Source organism: Canis lupus, chromosome 18, assembly GCF_003254725.2.
Source record: "Canis lupus dingo isolate Sandy chromosome 18, ASM325472v2, whole genome shotgun sequence".
In the NCBI taxonomy this organism is placed as follows: Eukaryota; Metazoa; Chordata; class Mammalia; order Carnivora; family Canidae; genus Canis; species Canis lupus.
In genome coordinates, this window is record NC_064260.1 from 38,545,168 (window position 1) to 38,566,914 (window position 21,747).

At 46.2% G+C, this 21,747-nt stretch overlaps 1 pseudogene; it reads left to right on the top strand.

Moving 5' to 3' along the window:
* Positions 1–13,493: 13,493 nt before the first annotated feature.
* LOC112663701 (60S ribosomal protein L12-like) lies at positions 13,494–14,010 on the top strand (annotated as a pseudogene).
* Positions 14,011–21,747: the final 7,737 nt, after the last annotated feature.

Genomic DNA, 21,747 nt, shown 5'->3' on the forward strand with positions numbered 1-21,747 from the left:
TGTCTCTGCCTCTCTTTCCGTGTCTCTCATGAATAAACACATCTTAAAAAAAAAGAGTTGAAAAGGAGACCAGGAACAGCGAGAAATGGTCCAACCTGTTATAAGAGCGGATTTTGTTTTCTTTTTCTTTTTTTTTTTTGAGAGAAAGAGCAAGAGCGAGAGCGAGAGAGAGAGAGAGAGAGAGAGAGAGCACAAGCAGGGGGGAAGGGCAGAGGGAGAAGCAGACTCCCCGCTGAGCAGGGAGCCTGAGGTAGGGGCTTGATCTCAGGATCCTCGGATCATGAGCCCATGACCTGAGCCTGAGGCAGATGCTTGACCGACCAAGCCACCCGGGGGCCCTAAGGGTGTTAAAAAAAGGATCCAGGGGCTCTTTGGCTCCTAGCCACCCCATCACGTCCCTCCCTCCACCTCTGGGAGGCCCAGGATGTGCCTGGGCTTTGTAGTGGCCTCCATTTTCCCACTATCTCCACAGCAAGTCGGGATCATTCTGGGAGTGCCCCCTTTGCTTTCCTCCTTGGAGCCCTACCCAGGGTGCACCACATGGAACTCCGTGATTGTGAGGCAGGGAGACCATCTGCCCCAATCCTCCACCTCTTGGAAGGCCTGAATCTGAAATGCTAGGAAAGAGTGGCGTCCCTGCTTCAACATCACTGGGGAGAACTTGGTTGCCACTTAGTGGCTCCTAATTCATGGAGATGACACAGGCCTTTCCATCTGAGCCTGTTCAGTTTTCCCTCCTTCTCTGCCTTCTTACATCCTGCTTCTTACATCCTGCTTCTTACATCCTTACATCCACTACTTATGTGTCTGAGCACTTCCTGTGTGGAAGGCTCTTGGAATCCTTGCTAGGAAGCATTCCTGGCCCCGAGATGCTCCCAGTTGAGGAGTACAGGGCAGATACACCAAGAGGAAGTCAGACAGATGCCCAAATAAATGTAAGTACTTTCTTCCTGAGGTGAGCCCATTTCCCTGAGGTCTTAATCCTATTCTTGCTTCATCAGTTGTCCCGTTTTTGCACCTCCAGTCCCTTTACATGACCCAGAGAGAGCTGGGGTCAGCAAACCCCGGCCCACGGGCCCAATCCTGCCCCCTGCCTGTTTGAGAATCAAGTTCATCGGATCACAGAGGTGCCCGCTTGGTTATGGACTGTCACCGGTGGCTTTCCCCCTACGGTGGCAGAGCTGAGTAGTTGTGACAGAGACCACATGGCCAGCAAAGCCTAGAATAACCAGCTCTGTATAACAGAAGTTTGCCAACACTGAGTTTGCAGGAAGTTTTGGTTCTTTGGTTTCTCAGCGGGCTGTCATGGAACCCAAGAGAGGCCACTGAGAGGGGCGTGGAGGGACATAGCCCAGACTTTCCTCCTCGGCCTACACAGGTCTGCCCATGATGGGCCAGGAAACTTCTCCCAGTTGGCTTTCTGCATCTCTGCTTCCTGTCCCACCTACTCACTCTTAAGCCCAAGCTGTCAGGCTTTGGTCCCTCTTTTCACTGACAGGGCTCCCACTAGGACCACCCATGATGTCCTCATTACCAGTCCCATTCTTTTCTCAATCTCCATCACACAACCTCTCTCAAGTATTTGCCTTTGTAGACTAGTCAGAAATGGGTCTCTCTCAGGTCGCCTCCTACTTCTCCAACTATCCCATCTCTAGTCCCTTCCCACGCTTCGTCCTCTTCCTTCCCCTGCTGCCTACATATATGCAGTCTGCAAAGATTTGTCCGGCCCTCTCCTCCCTCCACACTCTACTATCACTGGGCAAAATCATATACATGCCTGATTTCAAGAGTCAGAGAGCAAGTGAGCAAGGGGTGGGATTGGGGAGCCAAGGGAGAGGGAAAGAGACAATCATAAGCTGGTTCCACACCCAGCCCAGAGCCTGATGCTGGGCTGGATCTCAGGACCCTGAGATCATGACCTGAGCAAAATCAAGAGATGGATGCTTAATATTGGGGGTGCCCAAGCAGCAGGTTACTTCTATGTTGATGGCTTCCCAAAATATAACCTCTAAACTAAATGCCCAGATTTCTAACAGAACTCAGATGCATGTCCCACTGACCGGACAAATTGAATTTGTCCAGCATCAAACACATCTTCCCCGGGGATCCCTGGGTGGCTAGGCGGTTTGGCGCCTGCCTTTGGCCCAGGGTGCAATCCTGGAGTCCCGGGATCGAGTCCCGCGTTGGGCTCCCGGCATGGAGCCTGCTTCTCCCTCTGCCTGTGTCTCTGCCTCTCTCTCTCTCTCTATCATAAATAAATCTTAAAAAAAAAAAAAAAAACACGTCTTCCCCCACCTCTCCCCTCACTTAATCATTTTTGCTCTTCTTGCATCTGCCCCTTCATTGTTGCTATTCTCAAGAGATCTGCTCTTGACCCTTCTCTCTTTGGGGGCAATTGTATCCATTCTTATAGTTTCAACAATCGCTGATGCATGAATCACTGTCAAATCTCTATGCCCAGTTATGTTTCTAGCTGCCTCCCTATATTCCTAAACATTTGGGTGAGGCAAACATCTGATGCTTTTGCCTGCCCAGATTTCATCCTCCTTCTGGTAACTACACCTTAGCTTTCCTTTGTGGAGACACATATTCTTTACTTTCGGTCCCCATGATTCACCTGTGAGTTGACCTCATCTACCCCTCCGGGTGCAATCACAGAACCCAGGTGTCACTAGTTGTCTGTTGTGTAACCAATTAGCTCCAAACCTAATAGCCTAGGACAACACTCATTTATTTTCTTGCAGTTTCTGTGGATCAGGAATCTGGGCAGGGCTTAGTTGGGTCCTCTGATCATGGTGTCTCGTGAAGTCGCAGTCAAAGTGTCTCCCAGACTGGGTAATATGCTCTATGTTGGCAAATTCAACTCCAATTAAAAAAAAAAAAAAAAGTGTCTCCCAGAGCTGGGTTTTGTCTAAAGGCCCAGTGGGTGAAGGAATTGCTTCCAAGCTCACTTGCATAGTGGTTGGCAGGATTCTGTTCCTTAAGGGTCTCATTTCTTTGGTAGCTGTTGGCTGGAGCCTATCCTCAAGTTCCTAGCAATGTGGCTGTGTCCAATGTGGCAGCTTGCATCATCAAAGCCAGCAAGAGAGAATCTGTTAGCAAAAGAGAAATCATGATCTTTTGTCACCTAATCACAGAAGTAACAACTCCTCAGGGCAACTGGCTCAAAGAGCCTGCAACTCTCCATCTCGAGGTGATGAGTCAAGACTCACTTCGGATTGAGTGTAGTGATTACTTAAAATAAATAAATAAATTTATTTTTAAAAAACTTGAAAAATAAGTAGCAGCTCCTCAACATTGCCATATACTATTAGTTAGAAGTTATTCCAGGGATCCCTGGGTGGCGCAGCGGTTTGGCGCCTGCCTTTGGCCCAGGGCACGATCCTGGAGACCCGGGATCGAATCCCACATCAGGCTCCCGGTGCATGGAGCCTGCTTCTCCCTCTGCCTGTGTCTCTGCGCCTCTCTCTCTCTCTCTGTGACTATCATAAATAAATAAAAAAAATTAAAAAAAATAGAAGTTATTACAGTGGAGGGGACTATACAAAAGTACAAATATTAGGAAGTTCCATCACTAAAGGGCCAACTTAGACACTGTCAACCACCGCCGATTTAGCCAGTTAAATCACAATAATTGATTCAAGGATGGGTATCCAGTCAGAGTCCATCAGAATCAGGCCTGAGATGCGGGCTGGAGCCTTTGGGATAGTGGCATTGCTGGGGTTGTTATGCTAGTAGAAGGTAAGCTCGAAGCTGCCGGTGCTCATAGCTGCTGTAATGTTGAGAATCTACCTACAATTAAAACATAATAGAGAAAAAGAAGACAAGGGATGGGAAGAGACAGATGCTTCACAACATCATTTGAGAACCTGATACGGCCATGCTTGCAGCGAGATGTCTTAAGCTTTTAGTCATGTAAGCGAATATGTTCCCTCTTCTTTTTTTTTTTTTTTTAAGATTTTATTTATTGGGCAGCCTGGATGGCTCAGCGGTTTAGTGCCTGCATTCAGTCCAGGGCGTGATCCTGGAGACCCGAGATCGAGTCCCACGTTGGGCTCCCAGCATGGAGCCTGCTTCTCCCTCTACCTGTGTCTCTGCCTCTCTCTCTCTCTCTGTGTCTCTCATGAATAAATAAATAAAATCTTAAAAATATATTTTATTTATTTATTTATTTATTTATTTGAGAGAGAGAGAGAGAGAGAGAGAGAGCATGAAGAGGGAGAGAGGGAGAAAGGAGCCCAGTGCGGGACTTCAGGACTCCAGGATCATGACCTGAGCGGAAGGTAGACTCTTTTTTTTTTTTTTTTTAACTTTTATTTATTTATGATAGTCACAACAGAGAGAGAGAGAGAGAGGCAGAGACATAGGCAGGGGGAGAAGCAGGCTCCATGCACCGGGAGCCTGACATGGGATTCGATCCCGAGTCTCCAGGATCCTGCCCTGGGCCAAAGGCAGGCGCTAAACCGCTGCACCACCCAGGGATCCCACGGAAGGTAGACTCTTAACTGACTGATCCCTCCAGGCGCCCCAGCACATTCCCTCTTCTATTCATATAGGTTTTAATATTTTGTCAACTGCAACCCAAAGGTCCGCAGCTGATAAAATGTCTCAGAGATACCTGGGGGTGCCTGGGTGGATTAGCAAGTTGGGCTCCCTACTCTTAATTTCAGCTCAGGTTATAATCTCAGGGTCGTGGGATCAAGCCCCGAGTTGAGCTCCACACTCATTGGGGAGTCTGCTTGAGCTTCTCTCTTTCCCTCTGCTCCTCTGCACCCCACTCCTAAAATAAAAAAAAATACATATTTTTAAAAAGTGTCTCAGAGATACCTTGGATTCAGTTTGGCCAAACCCAGTTTGATTATCATACCCTCACCTTTCCCACACACCTGCCTCTCTCCCTACGTTCTATTTCACTGTTAAAATCACAGCACAGTTGCTCTGGCTGAAAACCTTGGAGTCCTCTTCCTTATCTGCTATGGAGATTGGAATAGTCTGTGCAACACGGCTCCTTTCTATGGAACCCCAGGAAAAACCGTCTGCTATGTTTACAAAGGCAGGGGTCACTCTGAGGTGACCCATGGAAACACCATCTCCACATAGGTAAACAGGTCACTCTAGGATCTTACAGAATTTCTAGATGTGAATCACATGACGTAGAGGATGAGAATAGTGTATCTGACTCTCCTATCAAAACACACCATAGGCTAAAATGAAATTCTGGCAAACTGCCTAGTAGCTTGTGGTTTGGAAGGCACCCTGGGCTGGATTTGTGAAAATATTCCTTCTGTACAAGAAATTGTGCCAGTTGTACATTAAATATACTTCAAAAATACAAATAAAAGCAAATAAATAAATAAATAAAATAAAAATAAAAGAAATTATGACTGACATAATTTCTTTTATATCTTCTTCCTCAGAGTTCCAGTCATAATTCTGATCTTTATCTCTCTTTCCCTCTACCACTTTCATCCAATTGCCCTAAATCCTGTGCATGCTGCCTCTCAGTTGGTCCTGTTTTCTTCATTCCCCTGCCACCGGCTGAATATCCCCCTTGGGCGTTTGTATCAGCCTCTGAAAACTTTCCTCTAAACCCCTCCACTCTATCAGAGTATGAATCCTCAATACAACCTCACATTGTTCATCTGCCCCATATTATGGTGGCTCCCTAGTGCTCCCTAATCTTTACTGGGTCATGGACCCATTTTTAAGGTGATGGAAGCTATGAGTAACTCCAGAAAGATCTGTAGTTTGTGTTTTGGTGTACATCTCAAGGGGATAATGAACCCTTCAGACTGCATTTACATATACAGATTTTTAAGATTTTATTTATTTGAGAGCGAGAAAGAGAGCAGAAGCAGGAAGAGAGGGAGAGGGAGAAGCAGTTTCCCTGCTGAGCGGGGAGCCGGAGGCATGGCTTAGTCCCAGGACCCCAGGATCACCACCTGAGCCAAAGGCAGATACTGAACCAGTTGAGCCACCCAGATGCCCCATTTACATATTTTTTAATTTAAAAAAATATTTTATTTATTTGAGAGAGAGAGAGAGAGAGTGTGTGCGCATGCACGTAATCAGGGGGAGGGGCAGAGGGAAAGGGAGAAAGGGAATCTCAAGCAGACTCCACGCTAAGCAGGAAGCCTTGGTAGGGCTTGGGGCCTGGCTGGATTCCAGGACCCAGAGATCACAACCTCAGCTGAAATTGGGAATACAGGCTTCACCGGCTGCACACGCCGCCCCAGGTGCCCCACAGACTCCATTCACATACTGCCCACCTGAAAACATGCCCTTTCATCTCCCTCCAAGTTAGACAGTCTTATAAAGGATGTAGTCCTGGGCGCCTGTGTGGCGCTGTTGATTAAACTTTTGACTCTTGGCTTCAGCTTGGGTCTTGATCTCAGAGTCATGATCTGGGGGCCCTGAGATCCAGCATTGCAGCCAGCTCAGCACAGAATCTGCTTAAGACTCTCTCTCCCTCTCCCTCTATCCCTCCCCTTCCTGGCCCTATGCTCCCTTCTGCTCGAGCACCCTCTCTCTCTCTCAAGTAAATAAATAAATCTTAAAAAAACAAAGCAAAACAAAACAAAAAAGATGCAGTCCAAAGTTGTTAGCACATTTCTGGCCTTCCAAACTTATCTCTACCTGCCTTTTTAGCTACATCTTCTGTCTTGTGCAGTTTTATATATATATATATTTTTTTAATTTATTTATTTATTTATTTAAGAGAGCACGAGTAGGGGGTAGAGGCAGAGGGAGAGGGAGAAGCAGACTCCCCACTGAGCAGGGAGCCCAATATGGGACTTGATCCCAGGACCCTGAGATCATGACCTGAGCCGAAAGCAGATGCTGAACAAACTGAGCCACCCCGGTGCCCCGGTTACCGTTATTTTATGTCTGATTCCCCACCAGACCAAAAGCCTCCCTGAGAGCAATGACTGTGCCCTTCATTTTTCCTTCTTATATCTCCCCAGATGGAAGGAAAGTTTCTCTGGAGCACTAATCAGAACACCTAGCTTAGTCTAGATAAATCATTGGCTCAGTGTGAGCTGTTTATTTTAGTTCTTTGTGCCAAGAACTCTTAACAAGAGCTCTATCCTCTTAAACAAATTTGCAAGTGGACAATACACTATTGTTGACCACAGACACAATGCCTTACAGCAGATCTCTAGAACTTACTTGTCTTGTTTAACTGACACTTTATGCCAGTTGATTAGTAATTCCTCGTTTATGCCAGTTGATTAGTAATTCCTCGTTTCCCCTCCCTCTGGCTCCTGGCAGCCACCACTCCACTCTTGGAGTCTGAGAGCTCGGCTATTTTAGCTCCCTCAGAGAAGTGGAATCACGCCGTACTTGTCTCTGTGTCTGGCTTGTTTCACTCAGCATAAGGCCCTCAAGCCACATCCGTGTTGTTGCATATTACAGAAATCCCTTCTTTTTTAAAGTTCAATAGTATTCCAAAAAATAAAATAATATAAAATAAATTTAAAAATAAATCTATAAATATATATCCCCCTACATTTTCTTTACCTATTCATCTGTCAATGACCATTAGGTTTTTCCTTCAACTTGGCTATTGTGAATAGTAGAATGGACTGCTGGGTCTTTTAATCATTTTCATCAGCATAAAGGTTTCAGGGTGACGGGCTGAGATAATGTGATACGATGTCAGGCTCCCAATCTATATTCTTTTTTTTTTTAAGATTTTATTTATTTATTCATCAGAGACACAGAAAGAGAGAGAGAGAGAGAGAGAGAGAGAGGCAGAGACACAGGCAGAGGGAGAAGCAGGCTCCCTGCGGGGAGCCCAACGTGGGACTCAATCCTGGGTCACCAAGATCTTGCCCTGGGCTGAAGGCGGCGCTATACCGCTGAGCCACCCAGGCTGCCCCTCCCAATTTATATTCTAGTAGGTTCTGAGTTCAAAACTTTTCAGTTTTAGTGGACCCCATGGGTATGGGAACTTCTTAGAACTTGTGACATAATTTTGGTTTGGAGACTATAGGTCCCTGATAGTGAACTTACCACATTTGCCATTATTGCTGCCAGGAATCCTTGCCTGGTAGCTGGGGCCTTTGGGGGTCCCCAGATAAACTTTTTTTTTAAAAAAACATTGTTATTTATGTATTCATGAGAGACACACAGAGAGAGTCAGAGACACAGGGAGAGGTAGAAGCAGGCTCCCTGCAGGGAGCCCAATGCCGGACTTGATCCCAGGACCATGGGATCACGACCTGAGCCAGAGGCAGATGCTCAACTGCTGAGCCACCCAGGTGCCCCTCCCCAGAGAAACTTAAAGGACTGGCCCAGTTGGTGAACTCGTAGGTGAGTTTATTGATTTCGTATTGTAGTCCTCACCCAATCCTGACCCTCAACACAGGGCAGGGCAGGAATGTCCCCTACGTCCTTGCAGAATAGGCATTCTGGAGGGATCTGAGGCAAAAAAAAACTTGCTCCTGCTTGGTCACATTTCAAAATCCTTCCCACATTTTATTTTATTTATTTATTTATTTTTATTGGAGTTCGATTTGCTCCTTCCCACATTTTAGTCCTTCGCCCACACCCCTTATATTCACTGGGACATTTCATAACATGTGGTGGAAAATGGAAAGAAGACCGAAGACCATATGAATCCATAATAGTGCATGTACCGAGGGTAAGGACTCTGTCATTTTTTTTTAAGATTTTATTTTTTTATTCATGAGAGGCACAGAGAGAGACAGACGCAGAGAGAAGCAGAGACACAGGCAGAGGGAGAAGCAGGTTCCATGCAGGGAGCCCGATGTGGGACTTGATCCAGGGTCTCCAGAATCACACCCCGGGCCGAAGGCAGGTTCTAAACCGCTGAGCCACCCAGGCTGCCCAGACTCTGTCATGTTTGACGCTGTATTTCCAGTGCCAATATAGTGCCTGGCATCTAGTAGGCACTCAGTTAATACTCAGTGAAGGAATGAGTGGGACATTGGGAGAAGTCAGTGGACCTTTGTTTCCAGTTGGTGAATGCCTTGTGATTCCCTCCAACCACAAGCACTGACGGATCAAGGTCCCACTAAATATGTGAACACCAACAGGGTGATTCACAAGTCTCCCACACGCCACATACGCAGCATTGATAAATCAGATAGACTCACTCTAAAAAAAAAAAAAAAAAAAAAAAGATAGACTCACTCTGTGCACGAGTTGCATGTGGCAGCGTCCACATGCTGCGGTTTGAATTGTAAGTTCAGATTTGACTTTACTTCACAACCCACACTGGCCACTCAAGTTCCAGCCATCATGTTTTATTCCAGCTTGCGGAAAGAAGGACTAGAGAAGGGTGTGCCCCTATTTTAGGGACTCCTCACAAAACTATCCCTGATACCTCTGCTTACGTCTCGCTGTTCGGAACTTAGTCACATGTCCACAACTACCTTCAGGGGAGGAAGTCTTTATTTCAAGAGTCAGACACTGAAGGATTCCTGGCTGACTCAGGTGGTTAAGTGTTTGCCTTTGGTTCAGGCCTTGATCCCAGGGTCCTGAGATGGAGCCCCACATGGGGCTCCTCCCACTCCTCCTGCTTGTGCTTTCTCTTTTTCTCTCTCTCTGGAGAATAAATACATAAAATCTTAAAAATAAAAACAAACAAAAGAAGAAGTGGAGAACATATATTAGGGGAAATTGTTAATATGGTTGGGGAGGTGGTTTGACATGGAACGTCTGGCCTTCAAAACCGGAGAAGCCTGTCTAAACTCACGCCCCCAACTCACTGCTGTTACCTGGAGAGTGACGGGCAGCAGGCCAATCCCACCTAGGGGTGGAAGAGTGAGCCGCGTGGGTAGAAAGCGTGGCTGCTGAAGTCAGGTGGCCATGGGATCAAATACATCTCTGGAACTTCCCTTTCCTCCGAGTAAGAAACAAGGAAAACAATACCCATTGAATGGGTTGTGGTATTTTACCAAGGAAATCCCTAGGACAAAGTTGTTACCCAAGAGTGGTGCTTTTTTATTACTATTGTGGTGAAACACATATGACATAACATTTACTCTTTTAATCCATGGTTAGTGCACAGGAGTGTTAATATATGCACACTCTTGTGCAACAGATCTCTAAAACCTTTCCTCTTGCGAGACTGAAACTCCACATCCACTGAACAAGAACCCCCTTCTGTCTCCTCCTGCCACCCCTGCCAACCACGACTCTTTGTTTAAGGGCATGACCACCCTGTGTAACTTATATGTAGAATCATGCATGCGGTATTTGTCCTTTTGTGACCTGCTTCTTTCATTTAGCATAATGTCGTGAAGTCCAAGTTCATATGGTAGCAGGATTTCCTTCTTTTTGAAGGCTGAATTATATTGTGTTGTATGTATACACCACATGTTCTTTATCCACACATTCTTTTAAATATTTTATTTATTTATTCATGAGAGACACACACAGAGAGACAGAGGCAGAGACACAGGCAGAGGGAAAAGCAGGCTCCATGCAAGGAGCCCGACGTGGGACTCAATCCAAGGAGCCCGACGTGGAACTCAATCCCGGGACTCCAGGATCACGTCCTGGGCAGAAGGCAGGTGCTAAACCGCTGAGCCACCCAGGTGTCCCTATCCACACATTCTTCATCCAATGGACATTTAGGTTACTTCCACCTCCTGGCAATTGTAAATGATGCTGGAAGAATAGTGTTTCCTACCTGAAACTAGTTAGTATCAGAAACTAGTTCTTTCTTTTAATTCCCTTGGGGAAGGACGCCTGGGTGGCTTGGTGGTTGAGCGTCTACCTTCAGCTCAGAACCTGATCCCAGGATCTGAGATCAAGTCCCACATTGGGCTTCTTACAGGGAAACTGCTTCTCCCTGTGCCTATGTCTCTGCCTCTCTTTCTGTGTCTCTCGTAAATAAACAAAATCTTTAAAAAAAATACGCTTGGGGGGAGCTTCGTGGTGCATTTGCTTTTTCCGCACTCTAATAATTGTTAGGTTAAACATCTCAGGTGTTTGGATATGAGAATTCTATAGATACTACATATCAATTAGGGGGAAAGGGGATAAAGCTCCCCCCACACCCACCCCGGACAATAACAGAGTACAGATTCTCTTTAGGTGGCCCATCTGACCAGATAAGGAAAGACAATCTATCTGCTGGGCTGTCACAGCGTTTAATCCTTCAGCTAAAATTCCAGACGCCAGATGTTTACGTCCATGAAGGGTGTGGAACCATCACCCCCAGTTCTGACAGATGCAGCCCATCCATGGAGTCCCAGATCCTGCCCCAGGGATCAAAGACAGAGGCGAGGGGCAGCAGTGAGGAAGAAAGACCACCCAAACACAAATGCGTGATTCCCCGGTTGAGAGATACTTGTCAGGGAAAACCCTGGCTGATAATAACCACAAGAAGCTGTGCTTTGCTATTCCTTCCTCTAGTGGTTTCCTGAGAAGCCTCGTTAAATAAGAATAACATCCATGTCATCATTATAAAGTAAAATCTTTGCCCAAGTATAGACATTGTATACTTTGTGGGTTTTTTTAAGACCTTTTTTTTTTTCCTCTTAAATTGAGTGAGCTCCTCTACACCAGCCCAACATGGGGTTTGAACTCAAGACTCCGAAGTCAAGAATCTCATGCTCTACAGACTGAGCCAGCCAGGCTTCCCTGGACATTATATACTTTGAATCAAAGGTGTCTGCTGCACATTTATAGGCATAGATGAGGCCAAAGAAGCACCGTATGAGGCAACTTCCTAAGGAGCTCCCTAGGAGTTGGAGTGAAAAGGCAAATACTCATGCACATGTTACAAATTATACAAGGCAACGTATGCTTGGCACTGTGTTTGGAGGAGGGGTGGTTCTATTAGCCGGGAAGAGCAGAGATCCTTGCTGGGGGTGGGGGTTTGCACTGGATACAGAAGAATGGCAGCATTTATTTTTTAATTTTAATTTTAATTTTTTTAAAATTTTTATTTATTTATGATAGGCACACAGTGAGAGAGAGAGAGGCAGAGACACAGGCAGAGGGAGAAGCAGGCTCCATGCACCGGGAGCCCGACGTGGGTTTCGATCCCGGGTCTCCAGGATCACGCCCTGAAATGGCAGCATTTAAATAAGTGGATAGGACTCAGAAATGCACTTGTTGTTGTGTTTTGTTTTAGCTGCTATGGACTGAGCACCAGCTCTGTAGGTGCCAGGCTCCATGCTTGAAGCTGAGGATAATGAGAAAAAGACATGTCTCTGCCTTGAAGGAGGCTTTCAAACTCATTTCAGCAGGGGAGTGGATGTTTCCGGGGAGGACCATGCTGCCCTAGCCCCAGAGACACCTCCAACACACTCAGTCCCCAGGAAGCAGAGCTAGATGACCAGGGGTGGGGGACCCAGGGCTGACAGCCTGGCTCCAACTCTGTGTCCTGAAACCAGCCCAGTCCGGCTGCTGCCACCACACGGACCTGGCCCACAGTGAAGGCATCGCTAGCGGCCCCTCTCATGCCAGCCGGCTCAGTTGCCGCTCATTTGCAGCACAGCCCCTACGCCTCAGCCCTGGAGGCTGGTATTTGGGCCTCCCCCTGTGGGACTCCTTCAGACTTTGGTTCTTTTAGCTGATATAGGAGAGAAGATAAGAAAGAAGTGCCACCAGGTCTTCCAAGAGAAAATGCTCAGCAATAAGGGGTTGACTGGGGGAGTCACCTGCATGGAGGTGAGAGAGGAGATGGCAGGAGAAGCCCTGGGATCCTGGGACATGCAAGTAGCAAACTCTGCTTTGAATACTATCTCTAGCCATCCTGGCCGGTGACCCTGAGCAAATTATTTCCTACGGGCTCCTTTCCTGCATTTGCAAACCTGGCCAAACCTGTAGATTTTCAGCAAAATAGTGAAAATGAAGCCCAGTGTGGAGCACACAGTAAAACCCACTTGGAAGAGGGTAGGGCATGGAAGGGCCTGGGGCGGTGTCCCAGGAGCTCTCCCAGAGTGCAGAGAGAAGAGGCAAAAGCCAGCAGCCAGGCCAGGGCATGTCCACAGTCGTGATTCTGGACAGGACCGACGCTACAAGGCCTGCCCTCGGCAGAGCCATTCTACGGTCACTCAAGGAGAAATGGAGTGCAATGGGGGAGGGGGGAGGCGGCTGTGGGGCCAGCCTGTCGGCCCCGAGATGATGGATGGGCCTATTCCACGCCTGGTAATTAGTGCTGACTGGCTCTGAAATTCTTACTGTGGGGGAATGTTCCCTGTGCCTCCGTGTCCCGGAGGCCCTGCTCCAGGATTGGGGCTGGACAGGACTGGGTGTAAAATTTGCCCCACCGCTCCGCCGCACCTTTCCACAGGCTGGTGTGCATGTGTTTCTGTACACAGGTGTGTATGTGAGTGCACGTGCACGTTGGTGACTCTTGTAGCAGTGTATGTGTGTACAAAAGTATGTGTGCATCCATCTGGCTATGAGTGTGCATGTGTGCTAAGCTGCTAGCCAAGAGCAGGGTTAAATATGCAAGGAACTTTCGGCTGCAGGAGACAAAGGAGAAATTGTTCGGGTTATCTCGAATTCAGATTCACCTGACCCCAGCCACCTCCACCATGCTGCCTCAATTGGACCCCGACAAGATCCACATTGCATACCTGAGGTGCTCAGGTGGGGAAGTGAACTCCGAGTCCGACCTAGCCTGGAAGATCAGCCCACTGGGTGTGTCTCCAAAAAAGGTTGGTGATTGGAGATTGGAAGGGTCTGAGGATGGCAGGGGTGCTGACCATTTAAAACAGACAGGCTCAGATTGAAGCGGTGCCTTCTGCCTCTGCCCTGATTATCAAAGTCCTCAAGGAACCACCAAGAGACAGAAAGAAGCAGAAAAACATTAAGTACAATGGAAATACCACTTTTGATGAGATGGTCAACATTGCCTGAGAGATGTGGCACCAATCTTTAGCCTGAGAACTCTCTGGAACCATGTCTCTGGACATCCTGGGGATTGCCCGATCTGTGGGTTGCAATGTTGATGGCCACCACCCTCATGACATCATAGATGACATCAATAGTGGTGCAGTGGTATGCCCAGCTAGTTAAGAACTGCAAAGGAAAATATTTCAATAAAGGATCATTTGAAGACAAAACAAAACAAAACGCAATGAGAAGAATTTGCCAAATGCTAGTCTTTTGTCTGGGTCACTTGAAGCTGACCGTATTTCAAGAAGTCCCTTGGCTGGTGCCTGTTAGTTATCCAGACGGTAGGCAGCCCTTGTCCTGAGGAATAGAACCCCCTGTCCTTAGGGTCAGTGCATCCATGCTTCTATACAGGCTGCCCCTCCCTGAGTAGCCATAGCAGGTCAGGAGAGAAGTTTGGATATACAAAACCCAACTTGTTGTTTTTTTTTTTTTTAAGATTTTATTTTATTCATGAGAGACACAGAGACATAGGCAGAGGGAGAAGCAGGCTTCTCGCAGAGAGCCTATTGCAGGACTTGACCCTGGGACCTGAGATCACTACCTGAGCCAAAGACAGACGCTCAACCCCTGAGCCACCCAGACATCCCCAAAACCTAACTTGTGTAAAGGTTTTTCTGAAATGAAGGGATTCATATTTCCTCAACATTTCTTCCTAAGATCCAAAATTAAGTACAGCTCTTGGGATGGATGTGTGTAGTTTGAACCAAGGCTTAGGACAAGGAATACCAGTAAGTTCTCAAAGATGAACTTGGGGGGCATCTGCCTGGCTGCATCCATAGAACATACAGCTCTTGATCTCAGGGTCATTAGTTCAATCCCCATGTTGGGCGTGGAGCCTACTTTAAAAAATAACATGATATAAAATCTTTAATAAAAATCAATTAAGTAATTAACATGAAATTACCTTGAGAGAAAGGGAATCTAGGTTACTAAGCACTGGAGTCTACTCTCCACTCCATCATTCATCAACTATGAGACCTTAAAGGAAAAGATACATTGCTTTCTTTCTTTCTTTTTAAAAATGTATTATTATTTTTTTTTAAATTTTTTTTATTTATTTATGATAGTCACAGAGAGAGAGAGGCAGAGACATAGGCAGAGGGAGAAGCAGGCTCCATGCACCGGGAGCCTGACGTGGGATTCGATCCCGGGTCTCCAGGATCACGCCCTGGGCCAAAGGCAGGTGCCAAACCTCTGCACCACCCAGGGATCCCTAAAAACTTATTATTATATACGTTAGTAATCTCTACATCCAATATGAGCCTCAAACTCACAACCCCGAGATCAAGACCTACATGATTTTCCAACTAACCCAGCTAGGTGCCCCTTTGAAGATGAATTGCTTTCTAAGACTTTATTTTTCATCTACCAAAAAAGGATATAATGGGTGTAGTGCTATTATATATTATGTAAATTTGAGTTAAGCAAATTTGAAAAACTGCAAATCTCCCTAAATTCTTTATTTTTAAAAGATTTTATTTTTTTAGTAATTTCTACACCCAACATGAGGCTCAAACTCACAACTCCAAGATCAAGAGTTGCATGTTCTACTGACTGAGCCAGCCAGGTGCCCCTATATCTTCCTAAATTTAAAGAAATCACCAAGGGTACATAATTTCAAAATTGGTGAGTTGACTGGGCCTGTGCACTGTTTATAACCATTGCCACACGACAGCATCCCTTGAGCTGGCAAAAGTAAATAATGGCTATTAGTGCTCATATTGTGTGAACTGAGCCATTGTTTATATGCATCATAACTTCTGAGAGTGGTTGCTAATGACTGATGCACTGTTGTTTTAATATTCAGCATTATCATTTAAAATATTTTCTGTATCTTGGAATGATATTTTCTCAGAGTTCATTAAGTGCTGGCATGAGTGCCAAAAAACACAGTCCAAAATCAATAACTTTGTAATGGAAGTTAGATATGATAAAACACTATGAAAAAGCCCAAAGAACTGTCGTGACATGGCAAGCTGTTACTTTAGGAGTGCCTATCTTGTGAAACATTAGAGATTTTAGTGTTTAGTAAATAAAAAATAGCACAAAGGCAAAAAATATTCTGCAATGGTTGAACATTCCTCTCCCCATCCTTTTATAGTGATTCTTCTGGAAAATATAATGTCAAATTACTTGAAGATTTTATTTATTTATTTGAGAGAGAGAGAGAGAGAGGGAGAGTGCACACTGGGGGAGCCCCAGGCAGGAGAGGGAGAAGCAGGCTCCCTGCTGAGCAGAGAGTGGAGCCCAATGTGGGGTTGGGTCTCATGACCCTGGGAATGTCAAATTACTTAAGTCTTGAATTATCTGACATCTTCTGTAGCATATCCTTTCTATAAGGTGTGACCTTGCCTCAATGAAATTATGTAATCCATGAAAAATTATTTTCTTTCTTTCTTTTTTTAAAGATTTTATTTATTTATTTATTTATTTATTTATTTATTCATGAGAGACATAGAGAGAGAAAAAGGCAGAGACACAGGCAGAGGGAGAAGCAGGCTCCATGCAGGGAGCCCAATGTGGGACTCTATCCCAGGTCTCCAGGATCCTGCCCTGGGCTGAAGGTGGTGATAAACTGCTGAGCCACTGGGGCTGCCCTATTTTCTTTTTTAAAAGATTTTATTTATTTATTCATCACACACACACACACACACACACACACACACACACACACACACACAGAAATAGGCAGAGAAAGAAGCAGGCTCCCTGCAGGGAGCCCAATGTGAGACTCAATCCCAGGATCCCAAGATCACATCGTGGGCTGAAGGCAGATGCTTAACTGCTGAGCCGCCCAGGTGTCCCGAAAAATTCTTTTCTTAAAAGGATTTTAAAAATTTATTTATTCATGAGAGATACACAGAGAGAGAGGCAGAGACACAGGCAGAGGGAGAAGCAGGCTCCATGTAGGGAGCCCGACATGGGACTCCATCCCAGATCTCCAGGATCCCACCCTGGGCTGAAGGCAGCGCTAAACTGCTGGGCCACCGGGGCTGCCCGAAAAATTCTTAATGTGGCACCTCACAACTTGGTAAAACCTCAGTGCTGTGGTTGGTGCTGTTGAGGTTATCAGTCTGGTCCTGAGGGTTCTCAGGGACTGGACTGGTTTCGACACAGCATGTGGCTCAGGTCAGAGTTCTGGAATCCAGGCAGAACCTGAAGGTATTGATCTTTGGGGAATAATGGCTGAATGAGTATAAACTGTACAATTTGCAATAGGAGTTTAAATCCCCATCTGGGCTGTTAAACATCTGGAACCTCACAGGAAATCAAGTGTCCAAAAGGCTGCGCAGGATGAAGTTTCAACAGTGACACCATGTGGTGACCAGGACTAACTGCAACGGAGCCCTGATGACACTTCAGGGTCTTTTAGAACTTCCATCATTCCATGTGCGGAGAACCGTGCAATTGGGGAAGGAAGGAGGTCATTACACAGAATTTTGTCTATCCCAGACTAGGACTGCAGGGCAAGGAGAGAGGGCAGGGGTCCTAGATGTGTGTATGTCTGTGTAAGACCTTTCTTTCTTTTTCTTTTTCTTTTTTTCTTTTTCTTTTTCTTTTTCTTTTTCTTTTTCTTTTTCCTTTTCTTTCTTTCTTTCTTTCTTTCTTTCTTTCTTTCTTTCTTTCTTTCTTTCTCTTTCTTTCTTTCTTTCTTTCTTCTTTCTTTCTTTCTTTCTTTCTTTCTTTTTCTTTCCTTTTTTTTTCACGATTTTTTACTTATTTATTCGTGAGGGACACAGAAAGAGGCAGAGACACAGGCAGAGGGAGAAATAGGCTCCCTGCAGGGAACCCAATGTGGGACTCAATCCGAAGACCCCAGGATCACGTCTGCCGTCAAAAGCAGACACTCAACCACTGAGCCCCCCAGGTGTCCCAACCTCTGTCTTTCTCAAGTGACACATGTACGTGGCAGAGCCAGAACTTACTAAATATACCACAGAGGGAGCAGCAGCAGCAGCAAGAGTAAAACTATATGTAGGTAACTTGAAACTTCACGTAATAAATCATTTCTGATATAGACAAAAATTGTCCTTGATTTTTTTTAAGATTTTATTTATTTATTCATGAGAGGAACACACACACACACACACACACAGAGAGAGAAAGAGAGAGGCAGAGACACAGGCAGAGGGAGAAGCAGGCTTTTGCAGGGAGCCCAATGTGGGACTCGATCCTTGGACTCTGGGATCATGACCTGGGCAGAAGGCAGGCACTTAACTGCTGAGCTACCCAGGGATCCCCTGTCCCTGATTCTTTAAGGAAAATCTCAGAACAGCAAGGTGCTTGGAAAGTCGCTAATAGTTTCTCTACACCTACAGAGGACCACTACTGTAGATTGGGAAATCGGCCACAGCTCTTCATGCTTCCTTATATCCATGCTCTTCACAGAGTGACTTTGCAGGTCTTTTGAGACATGAAGACTTTTTCCTTACACTTTGATTCTGAGCTGGTCTAGGATGAGGCAGGTGTGATGTTGTATTACTTCAGATTCAAGAGACCTTCGTGTCTCTACTGACACTCTTGGACTCCTACAACCTCTGTGAGTAAGTCCAGACTAGCCTGCTGGTGGATGAGAGACCACATGGAGCAGAGCTGGTCAGCTGAGCCATCTCAGCCAAGATCCAAGACATGTGAAACAGCCTCCATGAGCTTAGCAAAGCCAAGCCTCATCGGGACTTCCAGCTAACCCCCCAGCTGGCACGTAACCAAGGCCACCCTAAAACTCTCAGGCCCACACTGATTCAATGACTCATAAATGTGTATCATTTTAAACAAACAAACCAACCTTAAAAAGTGACAAGAAAAGCCTCAGAACAGAAAATATTTCAATTCTCTCAACTTCCAGATTTGGATTTTCTACTCTTTTCCTGCTACCAACTTCCAAATTTGGATTTCCTATTCTTTTCCTGCTACCAGGTGATGCCTTCATTCAATCATTCAACTGTTTCTTTTGTTTGTTTATTTGTGTGTGTGAATGTTTGGGGGTAAGGCACTTTAATAGGTTTGGTGGGGGCATATAGAGCAGAATATAAGAAAATACAGATCCAGGGGGCTCCTAAGTGGCTCAGTTGGTTGAGTGTCTGACTCTTGGTTTCAGCTCAGGTCATGATCTCTGTGGGCCCTGGGATTGAGCCCTACATCCAGCTCTGTGCTCAGCGGGGAGTCTACCTGAGGTTCTCTCCCTCTGCCCCCCATGCCACTGGCATGTGTGTGTGCACATGCTCTTTCTCTCTAAAATAAATAAATAAATCCTTAAAAAAAAAGAAAAGAAAAGAAAGGACGCCCGGGGGGCTCGGTGGTTGAGCGGCTGCCTTTGGCTCAGGGAGTGATCCCGGGGTCCTGGGATCGAGTTACACATCGGGTTCCTTGCAGGGAGTCTGCTTCTCCCTCTGCCTGTGTCTCTGCCTCTGTGTGTCTCTCATGAATACATAAATAAAATCTTAAAAAAACTTTTTTTTAATCTTAGAAAAAGAAAAAAATTGATTTAAAGTCTAGTTTAGAAAGAAAGGAAGTAAGCCTGGCCAAATAAGCTACCTACTGAATTTAATTCAGACAATGTGGGATCAATTAATAGTTGAGCGACCTTTGGATAGTTACTTAATCTTTCTGGGTTTTAGCTTCCTTATCTCACAAATGAGAGTAATACCTGGCTCTCAGCATGGTGGGGAGGGTCCAAAAAATTGGGAAAGTGCTGGGCCCCTGGGTCAGAATCCACTTTCCACCTCCTGACATTGCTTGTTCATATTTCAGGTGAGTATTGAGCATCGTCTTTAAGTCAGGATCTCCCCAGGGAAAAAGGAATCTTCCTGAATTTCGGAGGTGACTTGGCTTTCAGCAACCCCTCACATACAAGTCAACCCAGACAGGGAACTTGGCATCTCTCCAGTGGCCTGCAATGGACTTTTGCACATTGAAAGGGAAAGGTGCGCAGAGCTCCCCTGGCCATCAGGCCTGTTGTGAAGTGGTGAGCTCTCTGTGCCCAGACAGCTACAAGTCGTCTGAGCGACTCTTGTTTCATTCACAGCCTTGGCTGGGGAGACTGAGCTGTAAGGAAGGCCTCTGCCCTGAGACCGGCTGTCCTGAGGTTTGGCCCCAGGGACCGTCTGCACATAAGGAGCCAGGCCTGACACAGTCTGAGAGCAGGAAACAGGAATAGGAGGTGAACCCAGGGCAGGGGCTAAGCCAGGAACAACCCTCATGTCTTCTTTCTGCCCCTCTAAGAAGTCCGACTCAATCAACAGAGTGTGCAACTTTTGACCTTGGTGTTTTGAGTTTGAGCCCCATGTTCAGTGTAGAGATTACTAAAAAAAATTATAATAAAAAAACTTTTAAAAAATACTTAAAAAATAAAATCTATCTTCCTATTTGTCCCATTAAGCTGTAGATTTTGAAGGTAGGATGTAGGGTCATCTTCACACTTCTGCTGCTTAGCATAGTGCCTGACACATCCGAGGTACTCAGGGAACAAATAAATGAGATATTTAATAAAAGTGGGGATTTTAAGACAGAAGGGCAGAGAGATAGAAGAGGGCAGGCGCTGAACTTCAGTCAGACACATGCTTTCACATCCCAGTTCTGCATTTCCTAACTGCGTGACTTTGAGCCAGACTTCTCCTTTCTGAGTTTTCCGTGGGACGCTGCGGTGGGGATTCAAGGTCTGTGAGGCTCCCAGCACGCTGCCCATGGAAGTTCCCAACAAAGTCCTTGACTGCTGTTACTGTCAGAGTCGCAGACAAGGAACGCGGGGACCGTGATAAATGCAGGGCATGGGGCGCCTGGGGAGTTCAGTCGGTTAGGTGTTGGACTCCTGGTTTTGGCTCAGGTCATGATCTCAGGGTTGCGAGATCGAGCCCCCAGTCAGGCTCCATGCTGGACATGGAGCTTCCTTAGGATTCTCTCCCTCTCCTCCTGCTGCCCCTCCCCTCTCCCCGACCTCGCAGGTAGCCCCCCCCCCCCCCCCCCCCCCCCCCCGCCCCATGATGACCTCATCTGTAACTTTGTAGTGCCTTTCCACTCTAACTCTAGGTCCAGCCAGGTGACGTGCTCTGGCCAATGGGATGATGATATAAATGCAGGGCAGCCCGGGTGGCTCAGCGATTTAGAGCCGCCTTCAGCCCAGGGTGAGATCCTGGAGATGCAGGATCAAGTCCCACCTCGGGCTCCCTGCATGGAGCCTGCTTCTCCCCCTGCCTGTGTCTCTGTCTCTCTCTCTATGTCTCTCATGCATAAATAAATAAAATCTTAAAAATAAAATAAACTTGATGCAAGCCAAGGTGTGGAAAAGACTACTCCTTCCTGAGGCCTTTCCCAGAACTCTGCCATTACAGGGTAGTGGCTAGAAGGGTGCAGGAGAGACACAGAGGAGAGACACGGTGTCCCCCAGTTGAGGCCAATATAGATCAGTCGTCCCCCGACTATTACAGGTGCATGAGCAAACTCAGGGAAGATCAGCCAGGTGAAACCAGGTCAGCAAGACCACTCAGCCAATCCTGAGACTTCCACGAAATAACACAGGGTTGCTATGTTAAGCCACTGAGTTTGGAGTGACTTGTTCACAGCAATACTAGCTGACACAGGAGCCATGGTAGCCCTTGTTGTATAAAATTGAAAGGTAGATACAAGGGGTGCCTGGGTGGCTCAGATGGTTAAGTGCCTTCAGCTCAGATCATCATCCCAGGGTCCTGGGAGCAAGTCCTGTATTGGGCTCCCTGCTCAGCCAGGAGTCTTTCTCTCCCTCTGCTCCTCCTTCCTGCTCATTTTCTCTCTCTCTCTCTCTCATTTTCTCTCTCTCAAAAAAAAAAAAAAAAACAAACAAACACATAAAACACCAACAACAAAGGTAAATATGAGAAGAAG